Genomic DNA, 14,466 nt, shown 5'->3' with positions numbered 1-14,466 from the left:
ATATATATATATACACAATATATAAAACCTACTGGCGGTCACCAGTAGGTAGTTATAGATAGGACCTACTTTCTAAAGAAAAACTATTTTTTGACTTGCCTATAGATTTGACGAAGCTTCATGAAATTTTCTAAATAAAGTGTGCCCAAGAATCTTGTTGTGCATGGAAAGTTTTGGGGTGATGTGTCAAGTGGGGGCCGAAAGAAAAAGGGGGGTTCAACAAAAATGAATTTCCCATGTTGATTTTGGTCAAGAAAGAAGCCTTTTTGTTGTTTGGTATAAATCTGTCTAGTATTTCTTTAAATATTAAAAGAAAACCAAGGTCATTTTCTGGATGCGTGACACCACCGTGCGTTAATGAGATGCAAGGTAGGCTTTCCCGTCCCAAAAATGACTTAAACACCCGTGCCCCATATTTATCCAGCGCGCAAAAATGCCGCACGGCTGGGAGGCGGAGCTGGAAAATGGCGCAAATCTCGATTTGCGGCAAAAATGTATGCCTGGGTCAGGGCAGGTGTTAAAATGGGGCAAACACACCAGTACTTAAGGAAAACTCACAGAAGCAATATCAGAGCTCCAAAAGGAAGACATGGAGGTGCTATTCATTCAGCATGCACGAAGACGCAGAGTACAGGAGCAACAGCAGCAGCTTTCACCACACCAACAGGGACCCCAAAGGCAACGCCGAAGGCAGGAGAGGATATTCTGGACCAGGACAACCCTTCAGGGCCTCAGGGAACATGACATCATCCAAAGGTACAGACTAAACTGGCAAGCCATACAACAGCTGCTGTGCCACATTGAGCCACAGTTGGCACCCAGCTTGCAGACACTCCACATCATTCCACCAGAGACCAAGCTGCTAGCTGTCCTGCACATGTTGGCAAGTGGCTCTTTTCAAACCACTGGTGCCCTGGTTGCCTGGATTTCACCGCCCTCATTCTCTGCCTTCCTTCTCAAGGTACTAGATGCCATCATCTCCCTCACACCCGCCACATCAGCTTCCCCAACACAAAGCAGAAACAGCAGGAGACCAAACAGGGCTTTTATCAAATCAATGGCTTCCCACACGTGCTTGGTGCCATTGACTGCACACATGTACGGATTGTGCCACCTGCTGCAACGGAGCATCTATACCGCAACAGGAAGCACACACACTCGATCAATGTGCAGGCCATTGTGGATCACCGGGGATTTATCACCAACATTGTGGCAAAGTATCCTGGGAGTGTACATGATTCATTCATATTCCGCCACAGCCACATCAATCAACACTTCCAGGATGGACGATATGGCAATGGCCTACTTGTTGGTAAGTACAGAAACCTAGTTATATGCACACAGCACAGCAACCCTGTAGGACACACAACACATACACCACTACATTGACACGTGGCCAGGAAGACACTGAGGTTGTGACACTGCTAGTCATGTTTGATATCCTGACCCAATGGGATACACAACTATGGACATATGACAGATGCAAATAACAACAGATGTCACTCTAGAGCCACAAGGGACCAATTTAAAACCACACAGTGACAATGAAGTGGCCTGCACTGGCAGTGAATCTTGGAAGATTAACCATTCAATATCACATCAATCACACACCTTTCCAAGCAATACGTACTGTGTAAGGGGTGTGTAATGTGTTTTGCTGCAGGTCAAACACCATGAGACCCATAGCATGATGATGCTGATTCCAATGAAGGTGACATGGAATCATTAAGGCTGTACCAACATCTCATATCACTCCTGGGGTGACATTGCCCGCCAGCAATAAGGAAGTGGACTGTGCTATGAATACATATTGATGTGATACTGATGCAAAGTGCACACTACTACACATACAGATTGAGACAATTACACATATACATAACAGATGTACAGGCACATGGACCTTCTGACACTTAAACCTTCACCCCCTAAACCAAGTTAGCCAGCTTACCTGGCGCAGGTTCAGGAGTGTAGGTACACGTTTGCACATGAGCCAACTCGGTGAGGCCACAAAACTAGGTTTGCCTAGAACTTGTCACTAATGGGATATTTGTGCATTGTCAATTGTGAACACTTCAGTGCTGCCAACTTATGGAGATGTGTTGTTCATTGTCACCTAGCCAAATCATAGGGCCTCACTGTTGTTTATCACATGCTATTACATATGTTGAATTGGATGGGATGTTCAGGCCATATAGTGCAACCGTGTTACCACCACAGTGGAATCAATTCTGTATGTGGAAGTATCATGTCACCTCTAGTGAAGGCACATGGACACTCCTTTCACATAACATAATGCATGGGAGATACACAATCAACTGCAAGTTTACAAATATACCGCTGATATCAGGTTAATCAGCCAAACACCAGTTTTGATAATTAAACAACCCAATGCAGAAAGAACATCCTAGAAGCCTAGGATCCCACACAATAACACAAACACAGATGAGTCACAGACGACACAAGATAACAACTGCCATGCAAAGTGATAATCAAGGTGCCACCAATATCCAAATATTTAGACTTATTTTCTCTTCCAGCTGATCAGGGTTACGGGATCCAGCCATGTCACTTGTGTAACACAGCCCTTGGGGGATTGTGTAACGTTGCAGACCACAGCACAAATACAGTTTTTAGTTCCCACAGTGTTAGTTCCAGCTTTTCCCAGTCAGAGTCTGCTCACTGTGTATTTGCCTTGTTCATGTTTGTTCCTGACAGAGCCTGCATCCTGTTAGCCTGACTGGTTCCTGTTCTTGCTTTAACCATAGAGGTCCCCTGTGGCTGCATTTGTCTCATAGTTGCTTTCCATGCCCTCTCTTTCCTCCTGGGGTATTGTGTCTGGTAGGTCTACGATAAATCCTCAAATATATAGTATAGTTTAATCAGTTTACTTATCGTATTTTGTTCTGGGACATGTATTCAAATTGCCTAATCTAATCCAGCCCCTATCCCTTGTCTGGTTTTGCATGTATTCATTAGTGCCGAAAAGTGGCAGTGTGCTATGGCTATATGCATGGATTTGGTATTGTGCCTCCAGCACAACAAACATGGGTTGCTAATGTATATGTAAGGACAAAACATGTTTGTGCCCTGATGGACCACACACAGATTCATTTCTGCAGCCACCTTTTGATGGTGCTTGCGTGGTGACTAGCTGTGAGATTAATCAGCACAGAGGCACTGATGTTCCCTGTTGCAGTAGGAATTTTAGAGCCCACCCTGTGCACAAATGTTGTGATGAAAGCTGCCTGTTTCCTATTACTGATCCATAAAGTTTTTAAGCACACCAAGGTTGCCCTGTCATCAGCCTCATTAAAGTTCTGCAGTGCCATAGCTGGACTATCCCCATGTGTGTCATTAGTTGATCTTTGGCTTGAGGTCAAAACTGCTTTGAAGGATACTCTGTTAATCGAGGGAATGGCTCCACAGACTCATGACTAGACCTGCACGTAACTGTGACACCATGGAGGCCAATACTGACACAGGGTACACACGGCCACACACTTGAACTGGACACCTTTGTGCAATGAACCACTGGAAATATGTGAACACATGCAGCATGGTCTGCTGGTCCTCCACAGCCACAGGAGAAACATGGGTCATTTACATGACTCAAACGGTGGTGTACCAAAACTTTTTTTGGATTGAAGTTGGGACTCTGTGTCACAAACACTGTACCTACCTAGCATGTTCAAATGCCTGACTCATGGGTAGTATACACACAAGTGACCATGAAGTGGTATCCAACATTCCATTACATGTGATGGCTTACATTTTTAACATTGCCATTATCAACCGTCCTCTATCTATCCTGTGTATAGTTTGTCATAGGAGACGTTTTGTCCCCAAAGTCAGGGAAGTTCCCACAGCATATACGCAACAGATATGACAAACACATATCATGACTGATGTACCTCAATGAATGGCATCAGATGGTTATCCACAATTACAACACATGCATACAAGCACATTCTGCAAAACATGTCTTGTGACGTTCACACAGAGGCCCAACAACAATTGAAATAGCCAATTCACAGACATAAACACACAGGCCATGAGTGAATTTTTTAAGATGCGTAGCCTTGCTATCCTCTATTGATGCACCACCTGCTCAAACTAGGAAATACCACTTTTAATTCCAAAAGTTTGGGTTGCTGTTCCGTCAGTTAAGAGTGCTAATCCGGCACAACAAAATGAGTACTGTGGTCCTCAGTAGTGTGGTCTGCACATATGCCCAAACACTAGAACACACACAGCAGGCCCTAACAGCCTATCTTTGTATAGTTATAGCCTTCATGTATGTTAAAAATGAGAAAAATTACACGAACACAGTTAAAGACAGATATTTTGACGCAAAAGTGTCAAAAAAACGCATATGCGTCAAAATGTGATGCATATGCGTTAAAAAATGACATTCACACCCATTATACATCGATTGGTCCCTAGCGTTAATTCCAACACTGCACGCCATTAAATCGGTTATCCATGAAAAATATAGTGATCCTTCAATGCGGGGAATTTGTAAGCATATGCGTAAAAAAATATTGACACAACTCCCGTGAGGGTCATAAAATTCCTCACATCATAATAAAAACTCACTGCATTTGAGACAGGAAGTGATGTAATAGGATATCCTGTTTACAGAAATGGTACAGTGAGTGTACTTTCACTTTGCAGTCTGTGATTTTTCTAGACTGTGTGGCTGTGTAGGGAGTTGTGTCTGTCAATATTGTGCTTTTGTCTCCTGTGTGCCATTTCAATTGTCATCTGTTATTTTTGTAATTGTCTCTGTAAATCAGTGTAAGTGTGTTTTTGTCATTTTTTGTGTCTAATTTTGTCTTTGTACTGTTGGGAGTGTGTAGTGGGTACTGTTAGTTGGGGTATTGTTTGGCTGTTTGTAGGTTCTTTAAGTTTCATTTTCATAACTCCTTTCCCTGTATTTCCCTGTATTTCCCTCTTTTCTCTTTCCTATCCCTATTATTTTTGTGATGTTGGGAAGGCCACGTCTGGGGAGAATGGGTGAGGAGGATCTGGGGGCTTTTATTTGGTTGGTGTGCTACTTCCTCCCCCTGATGTTAGAGGCTGGTGGCAGGGTGATACAGGGGTATCACACAGAGGCGAGGAGGCTCAGGTGGTCCAAGGTGCTGTTCCACCTAAAGAGAGTGTTCAACAGCCAGCGCAACGACCACCAACTTAAACATCGCTGGGCTGACCTTGTGGTCAGAGAGCAAGACCTGCTGGACCACCTGGGTGTGGTGATTGGTGGCCCTATTGGTGAGCACAAATTAGACTAATGTGTACAGTAAAATGTTCTGTAGTGACAGTAGCAGATTTTGTGACATGTTTGTGGACATGTGGAATGCAAGTTGAACATACAGTGGCCCTGATTTATACAGTATTTGCTACGCATTACCATCATTTGTGGACGCAAAAGCTGCACAACCTTACAAAAGACAACTTGATTTTGTAAATTAGTGCTGCTTTTACGTCAATAGATGATGGTAATGTGGCACAAACAAAAGTATTATTCAGGGCCTGTGAGTGTACCAGGAATGAGATGTATTTCACGTGCTAATGCAAGGAACGAATGTAGTCCCCAATTTTTTGAATACTTGTCTGAACTGTATTCATGGCCATACGTACAAAGATCTTCCTAACCTCTGGTAATATCTTAGGCTGATATTTTGACCTGTTTTGTGCAGCATTTAAATTAATTATGGATGCCAAAGTAATGCACACTTGATAATATCTAAATATTTTGTGCTACTTTCCATAGCTGTAGCGTAAACAAATAAAGCAAATGCTACACATCAAAAAGAAAACATCTGGCCCTAAGTTAATTGTTCCTGTGTGTTTTATTTTGCCTTGGGAACAATTGCTGGTACACAGCTGATGCATTTGCCATCTGTGTCAATTGCCAAACAATTTTCTAAAGTTAATGGGTCATCATGGGATCCCTGAACTTTGTGAATGCATGGTCACAAATTATTTATTTACATGATGTTGTGCAAGGGACCCCTGACTGCTTCCATCATACATTTAAAGTGACAAAATAGTTTGGTAGTTTACATTTTGTACACCCCTGCTGATCTAGTGCAGCATATGTACAATATGTACAATTGTTAAGTTTTCAGTATAAAGGCTATCACAGACTTGTATGTATGCTAAGATCAGCAGGCCAGCATTCCTGTGAGTGCTGCAATTCCTAAGGTGTATACTAATTGAGACCTACCTCATCAAGATTTCCAAAGTAGTACATTTGCTAAACCATGTTTCAATTAAGGTACCGTGTCAGTTTGTTGTATAACCACTGATCCCCCAACTTGGCAAATGTAAGATAATGAATGTGACTAACTTTGATCTACAATACCTGATATAGGTACACAGGGCCCTGAGTAACACATTTCAGGTGCAATGACTACACCTGTGCCCATGCATTCTGTCACGGATGATCAAATTAGACACTGTCTGCATATATTTCTTTGTTGTTTTGATTTAGATAAATGGCCAATCCATGTTTAGCATAACGTTGTCATCAAGTAACACACATGATCCCTGCCATCGTGGTGTAATAGGGGGCATATACGGCTCTGGGTTCACTGCCAATGTGGCATATGTAACCTACATACAACACAGGCACACATATAATTGACCATAGAAAGCACAAAAAATCCTGAACTAAACTCAACCCACATGAGCATCACTCAGTAACTCATTGTCCCTTCATGCACAAGCCACAATACCAGAGTGACTGGTATTGCAGTGCTCCAGGAATGTGGCTTTGCATTTCTCTCATAACAAAAAATGAAGAAATGGAGTACCCTCGAGAAATAATTCTGCACAAAATTGAGTAATCATGTTTGGCACTACATGATTGTTGGGGCCAGTGCATGTGTGCATATGTGTGTCTATCACTCACTGGAGTGACAGGGTCAGTGCATCTTTGCAGTAGTATGTCTGTTGGGGTGTCTACATGCCTGAGGTGCTGCTCTATCGTATAAAATGTCACACACAGTGATTTGTTGTTCCAAGTTTTATACAGTGAGCAGATATTGAGAACATTTCACCCTTCCATGTTTTAAAGGTGGACCAGCCCCCTACACAATTGGTGAAGTGGCTCGATTTGCGGACCCAGACATATCCAGTAAGTGTTGATATGTTAGTCCTGCGTTGTGTTTGCAGCTGTTTTGTGATTTACTCCTGTGTGTTGGAACATTGCAAGGTATGATCTGCTGGCACAAGATCTGATATGTGACTTGACTGGAGGTTGACATTTTGTTCCATGTTTGAATTGGACAATCAGTGGCGGAGTCATATATTGGGATTTGAGGGCTGCGCTATAGGCATGGGCAGGTGAACAGGGTGATATTTGTTGCTACATGTATGCCAATGAGTAATTAGGAGGTGGCAATTTTCATGATTTACTCAGCAAGTCATACTCTTATGCACACAGACCAGTGATGCCGAAGTATGACCCACAAACTTGAGCATCCCTGTTAACTAATGACCATGTAGGACTGTGGCGGTCATTCTGACCGCGGCGGGCGGCGGTCGCCGCCCGCCATGCGGTCACCGCCGAATGGCCACTCCGTGGTCAGGAGACCGCGGATGCCATTCTGGCTTTCCCGCTGGGCTGGCGGGCGACCGCCAAAAGGCCGCCCGCCGGCCCAGCGGGAAAGCCCCTGCAACGAGGAAGCCGGCTCCGAATGGAGCCGGCGGCGTTGCAGGGGTGCGACGGGTGCAGTGGCACCCGTCGCGATTTTCACTGTCTGCAAAGCAGACAGTGAAAATCTGTATGGGGCCCTGTTAGGGGGCCCCTGCACTGCCCATGCCAGTGGCATGGGCAGTGCAGGGGCCCCCAGGGGCCCCACGACACCCGTTCCTGCCATCCTGGTTCTGGCGGTGAAAACCGCCAGAAACAGGCTGGCGGGAAGGGGGTCGGAATCCCCATGGCGGCGCTGCAAGCAGCGCCGCCATGGTGGATTCCCTGGGCCAGGGGAAAACCGGCGGGAAACAGCCGGTTCCCCTTTTCTGACCGCGGCTTTACCGCCGCGGTCAGAATAGCCCTGGAAGCACCGCCAGCCTGTTGGCGGTGCTTCCGCTGCCCTCCGCCCTGGCGGTCAGAGACCGCCAGGGTTGGAATGAGGGCCTGTATGTTTGACTTCTTAGCAACATCTAGCTCCACATGTTGTGCTCTGTTTATGTGGCACTTGATTTGAATGTCATAGGTGTGCATGCAGCTAAAGCCCAGATGGGTGCTTGCATCTATGTGCTTGTTTTTGGAAAGGTATCCGTGAGATCAAATGATGTTGACAATTGGCTACAATTAGGAACATAAATGTGGATGTGATTGTCCAATGTTTGAGTCAATCCTAGTTGGCAGCCCCCCTTACCTGTGGTGGACTGACTAAACCCAGGGACAGCTGTCCAAAGCTTCCTGGCTGTCCTTGATGTTTGAAAGTATGTGTTGCATGTCCATCACCCCCTGAGGCACAGGGTTAGGGATATGAAATATGTGTACCCAGGTGTGAGGATCCCAGTGTAGAAAACAGACATGTAATTCCAATATTCTATTGTTCCAACCTAGGATACCCCCTCATGATTAGCAACTGCATACCGCCCAGGCAATTCCATTTACAAATCACAGGTCTTATGGGCCTTTATTGTCACCCAGAAGATAGTAATTTTTTGGCCTATCACATGTGGAGTACTCGACCCTTGACCCTGCTTCAGGCAGATCGCTCCCCTGCACCGCGTGCCAGTGTTGCCACTGCTCCAGGTTCCCTTTTGTTTTCTCTGCCCCACTGCTGCGTCCCTGCAGCCCCGACCTCCTCGCTCCACTTCAATTTCCCTTTTTCCCGCTGCTGCGTCCCTGCAGCGCTCCCCCCTCCCTCCACTTCAATTTCCATTTTTCCCGCTGCTGTGTCCCTGTGGCCCCACCCCCCGCTCGCCCATTCGCTGTCCCCTCACTCCTCCCTGCTGCCTCTCCCTCCCACCTCCCCTTATATGGCAGCCGCTGCGCAGCCACGCCGCTGGCACAACGAAGATGCACCTAAGGCAAGCCTGTCTGCGCCCGTCCGTGTCCAGACCGCGCCCAGCGCCAGGACCCCTGGTCCCCAAGACCACCACGGCCAGCAAAGCCATTACACCGCCAGCACCCTCTGCGCACTCAACATGGACGAGCACACGCCTGCTTCCTGGCCTCCCCTAAGCACACCCAGGGACCCTTCACCTGCCGGAACTGCAGACTCACCAGCCTCCAAATCACCAAACCTCCTGCCGAGCCTGACCGCAACTATCTCCGATGCATCCTACTTAACACCCGCTCCGCACGCAAACACGCCGTCGAACTCTAGGACCTGCTCGACACCTCCACCCCGGACGTCGCCTTCCTGACGGAGACCTGGATGAATGCCTCCTCGGCCCCAGACATCACCATTGCCATTCCGGATGGCTACAAGATCACCCGCAGGGATCGCACCAACGGAGTCGGAAGCTGAATTGCCATCATCCACAAGAACACCATCAGGGTCACGACCTGTACCACCAACACCCTCAGCACCGCTGAACACCTGCACTTCCAGATCCACATCAACCCCAACACCACCCTCAGAGGAACTCTTATCTACAGACCCCCCGGACCACGGCCTTAGTTCTGCGACTCCATCGCCGACCTTGTCAGCAGGCACTCCCTAGCCTCCGACGAGTACGTCCTCCTCGGCGTCCTGAACTTTCACCTGGAGAATAACAATGACCCCAACTCCACCACCCTAATCGACAACCTCACCACCCTCGGACTCAGACAACTTGTCACTGCCCCAACACACTCCACTGGCCACACGCTGGACCCCGTCTTCTCCGCTACCCCCCACATTACCTTCAGCCACACCACTGAATTCCCATGGACCGACCACTGCTGCATCCACTTCACCTTCCAGAAACCCACCACGCACCACCGCACCCAACAGATCCCCCGCCACAACTGTACAAAATCAGCCAAGACCAGCTGAACACCAGCCTCGCCCGAAAACCACCCACCGAACCCACCAATCCCGACCTCGCAGCCTGCAACCTCTGGCACTGGATCGACGACTGCGCCAACACTCTCGTCCGCTCAATAAACCTTCCAACAGAGGTGCCAACAAGAGAGCCAGCTGGTTCACCTCGGACCTTCGAGCCTCCAAGCAAACCTGCCAGAAACTGGAGAGAAAGTGGATCCTCAAACAGACACCGGACAACCATGCCGCCTTTATGAACGCCATCCGCAATCACCATCACCTCATCAAGTCTGCCAAGAAAACCTTCTTCAAAGACCGCCTGGACAACAATGCACACAACAGCAAGGAGCTCTTCAACATTGTGAATGAACTCTCCAACCCCAGCTCCAGCACAAACAACATCCCACCTTCACAAGACCTGTGCAACTCCCTCGCCGCCTTCTTCCACCACAAGATCACAGACATCCATGACAGCTTCAACAGCCAGACCACCCCGCCAATCACCGACTCCTCAGACTCTCCACCCACTTTCAACTACGACCCCCTGCTCATCTGGGCCAATGTGAACGAAGATGACACAATCAAAACCATGGGCACCCTCCACTCTGGATCTCCGTCAGACCCATGCCCGCAAGACATCTTTAACAAAGCAAGCGCCACCATCGCACCCCACCTCCGCAAAGTCATCAACATCTCCTTCGACCTACCCCAAAAGCTGGAAGCATGCTGAGATCAAACCCCTACTCAAGAAACCCATGGCGTACCTGAGAGACCTCAAGAAATCTCCCTGCTCCCATTCCCAGCCAAGGTCATCGAGAAGATCGTCAACAGACAACTGACCCACTACCTTGAAGAAAACAACATCCTGGACCCATCCCAGTCAGGGTTCCGCAGCAACCACAGTACTGAAACCACCCTCATCGCCGCCACTGACAACATCAGGGCCCTGCTTGACAACGGCGAAACCTCTGCCCTCATCCTCCTGTACGTCTTGCCCACCTTCGACACCGTCTGCCACCGCATCTTACGCATACACCTCCACAACGCAGGGATCCAGGAAAAATCTCTGGAGTGGACCACCTCCTTCCTCTCCGGCAAAACCCAGAGCATCCGCCTCCCCCCTTTCCAGGATCATCTGCGGCATTCCCCAAGGTTCGTCCCTCAGCCCTAGACTTTTCAACGTCTACATGGCCCTGCTCACCTGCGTCGCCCGGCTACAAAACCTCAACATTATCTCCTTTGCCGACGACACCCAACTGATCCTCTCCCTCACCTAGAACCCCCTCACTGCCAAATCCAACCTCCATGAAGGAATGAAGGCCATCGCCGAATGGATGAGGAACAGCAAACTGAAGTTGAACTCAGATACGATGGAGGTCCTCATCCTCGGCGCCAACCCCTCAGCCTGGGACAACTCCTGATGGCCGACCACTCTGGGAGCAACCCCAACACCCAACAACCACGCACGCAACCTAGGTATCTTCCTCGACTCAACACTCTCCATGACCAAGCAAGTCAGCGCTGTCTCCTCATCCTGCTTCAACACCCTCTGCATGCTCCGTAAGATCTACAGATGGATCCCCACAGATACAAGAAGAACAGTCACCCAAGCCCTCGTCAGCAGCAAACTTGACTACGGAAACACCCTCTACGCAGGAGCCCCGGCCAAACTCCTCAAATGACTGCAATGCATACAAAACGCCTACGCACGCCTGATCCTCGATGCCCACTGCCACAGCCACATCACTCCCCTTCTGAGAGACCTACACTGGCTCCCCGTCAACAAAAGGATAACCTTCAAGCTCCTCACCCATGCACACAAGGCGCTCCACAACACCGGTCCAGCCTACCTCAACAGATGACCCACCTTCTACACCCCGTCCCGCCAACTCCGCTCAGCCGACCTCGCCCTCGCCACTGTCCCCCGCATCCGAAGAGCGACTACCTGAGGCAGATCCTTCTCCCACCTCGCCGCCAAGACCTGGAACACCCTTCCCTTGCCCCTATGACAGACCAAAGACCTGCTGACTTTCAGGAAGCGGCTCAAAACCTAGCTATTTGAGCAGTAGCAGCACCCCCCAGCGCCTTGAGACCCTCACGGGTGGTAGTGCTCTCCACGAATACACTGATTGATTGATTGATTGATTGAGTGCTTGCAGCATTTGTTATGTGACTAATAACAGTACAATGATACACAGATCATTTAAGTAGGTACACACCTTTTTAAGCATTGCTGTGCTGTTAGATAGTAGATGTGTAGGCTGCGTTGGCCTGTCATTCCTCAGGGACATTATGTGATCTGTACTGTGATTTGGAATATTTCAGCTAATTTTGAGGAAGTGTTACAATATCATCTGTAGATGTATCACACAATGATGTCACTAATGTTTGGCTTTCTCTATTTTTACAGCTGCCAACATGAATGTCCATGAGATCAGGGAATTGCGTAACCGCCACATACTAGATGTGGAGTCTGGGTTCCGCAATATGGCACAGTGTTATCACCATGAGAGAGCCACAGGGGTCTGGAGGGCATTTGCCCGGGGGGGGCGATCCTTGCCCACAACAATCACCACCACCAGCAGAACAGCTCCAACCACAGTCGCCCAAGGATGACAGCCACTGTTGCATTGTCAGTCAAACTCATCTGCTCCAGGCCCACAGACATCAGCTCCTGCACCTCCCCCTCCAAGCATGGCACCAGCACTGCCCTCAACTAGTGGAACACAGACAACCCCAGCTGCTGTAATAGACAATGCAGAATTTCAGTCGATGAAACGTGACATGCAACAGATGTTGCGCAGGATGGACAGGCTGCAGCAGGAGGTGTCCCGCAACAGCAGGAGACTGTGGGGTATAAAGAAGATCCTGCGGAGTGCAGATTTGTGACTTTTGGACCCTCAGCCATGATTCCCTCTGCTCCCTCCTCTTTCCTGGTTCTTATCTTTAGTGGGTCTGGGGAGCTTAGTGTTAGGTTAGAGTAGGCAGTTAGTTTAGTTAGTATAAGAGGGTTGGGGGGTGGAGGGGGTTATATTATTACATGTGTATTTTTGTTTGATGATGTTGGGGTTTATGTGAATAAAAAAATAAAAATTATAAAAATATAAAATAAAATAAAAAATATATATATATATTTGTTTAGGATAAGATAGTATGTTTTTAGGTTAGTATATGTTGTCCTATGATAGGTAAGTTTAGAATAGGGTAGTTACGGCCAGTTGTGGGTAATGTTTAGTTAGGATAGGTTAGGTTAGTTAAGGTGTTTCCCCTAGTTTTAGTATCCTTTATTACTGTTAAATAAATGTTTAGGTACTCCTTTACAGTATGTGTCATATGATTGGGGATCAGGGCCTTAGCATGGGTGAACAGTGTCAATTTAGTATTTGCATTTGTTTTCCATCCTGTATCCGAATGGCACCATTGCCATGGTTATTCACAATTCCTAATGTGCAGTCACATTGCAGGCTACACCAAAGCTACTTCTCTATGCATCTGCCATCCATTGCACCCACCACTCAAGGTTACTATGGTTTCCAATGTGTTGTGAAGTTTGGATGTGTTTTTAAATCTGTCATCGTTTGAGACCTGAATTGGAATCTTGGGCACTGTGGTACGTCTGCCTGCAGCCTGATATTCATGTGAACCCTGATAAGCTGAGTGATGTTATAATCTTATGTAGTATTGTATACATAACTCACACCTATCATTTCTTACTTTGTACTTCCAGGTTACATATTGGCCCATACACTTGTACACATCCATTCCTGCTGGATGGTGTGTGTGTGTGTGATGAAAGTTTATAGTCAGATGTCACATACATAAAGATTGTCTTGAAGGGAATGTTGGCCACATTGATTTTCAGCTTATACATACCTTGAAGCAGACTTTTTCAGTCCAACACAGCATTACACTGTTAGTTTTCAATTTACTTCAGAAATAAGACTCAGGAAGCACAGATGATGATACTATCCAGACCCCAGTGCATAGTTATCAGGACACATTCTTTCAACGCAGTTGTATTGACATTCTATGGCCATTGACATGTGACATACATCACTAATCTCCTACACAGTTGATGTGTCACATTACACAGAGAAAAAGTGGTTGTGTAAGTGCTATTTATTTTAGAGTGCAGTAGTGCAATAATTACATAGTCCAGGATTGTGAGTCCATTAGTGTGATGCCTTCTATTGTGATGCTACAAAAGTGCAATGGGACATGTCATTGGACATGCTGGGGTGAGGAGTCATACAGTGCAGAGGAACATGAATTGCCAATGAGGTAGTGAGAGACAATCATAGAGCATAGTGTCAAGGTAAACAGTGTGCTGGAGAACAGTACATGTGACCAACTGTTGCAAGACTGGCAAGTTAACAAGCACAGGACCTACGATATCAGTGCCCATGTTGCATGGACTGGTGCTACCGGGTACTCCTATGGGTGAAGGTGATCTGTTCCACACCTTCAACTT

General features: G+C 47.3%; 1 long non-coding RNA gene across 1 annotated transcript; it reads left to right on the top strand.

Moving 5' to 3' along the window:
- The first annotated feature begins 5,092 nt into the window (after positions 1–5,092).
- LOC138283188 (uncharacterized) lies at positions 5,093–13,339 on the top strand. Its single transcript, XR_011201118.1, has 3 exons — positions 5,093–5,271; positions 7,082–7,141; positions 12,406–13,339. It is a non-coding gene; the product is annotated as an uncharacterized lncRNA (long non-coding RNA).
- The last annotated feature ends 1,127 nt before the right edge of the window (positions 13,340–14,466 follow it).

The sequence above is a fragment of the Pleurodeles waltl genome, chromosome 3_1 (genome assembly GCF_031143425.1).
Source record: "Pleurodeles waltl isolate 20211129_DDA chromosome 3_1, aPleWal1.hap1.20221129, whole genome shotgun sequence".
Lineage (NCBI taxonomy): Eukaryota > Metazoa > Chordata > Amphibia > Caudata > Salamandridae > Pleurodeles > Pleurodeles waltl.
This window is presented reverse-complemented; position numbering and strand designations above follow the sequence as displayed.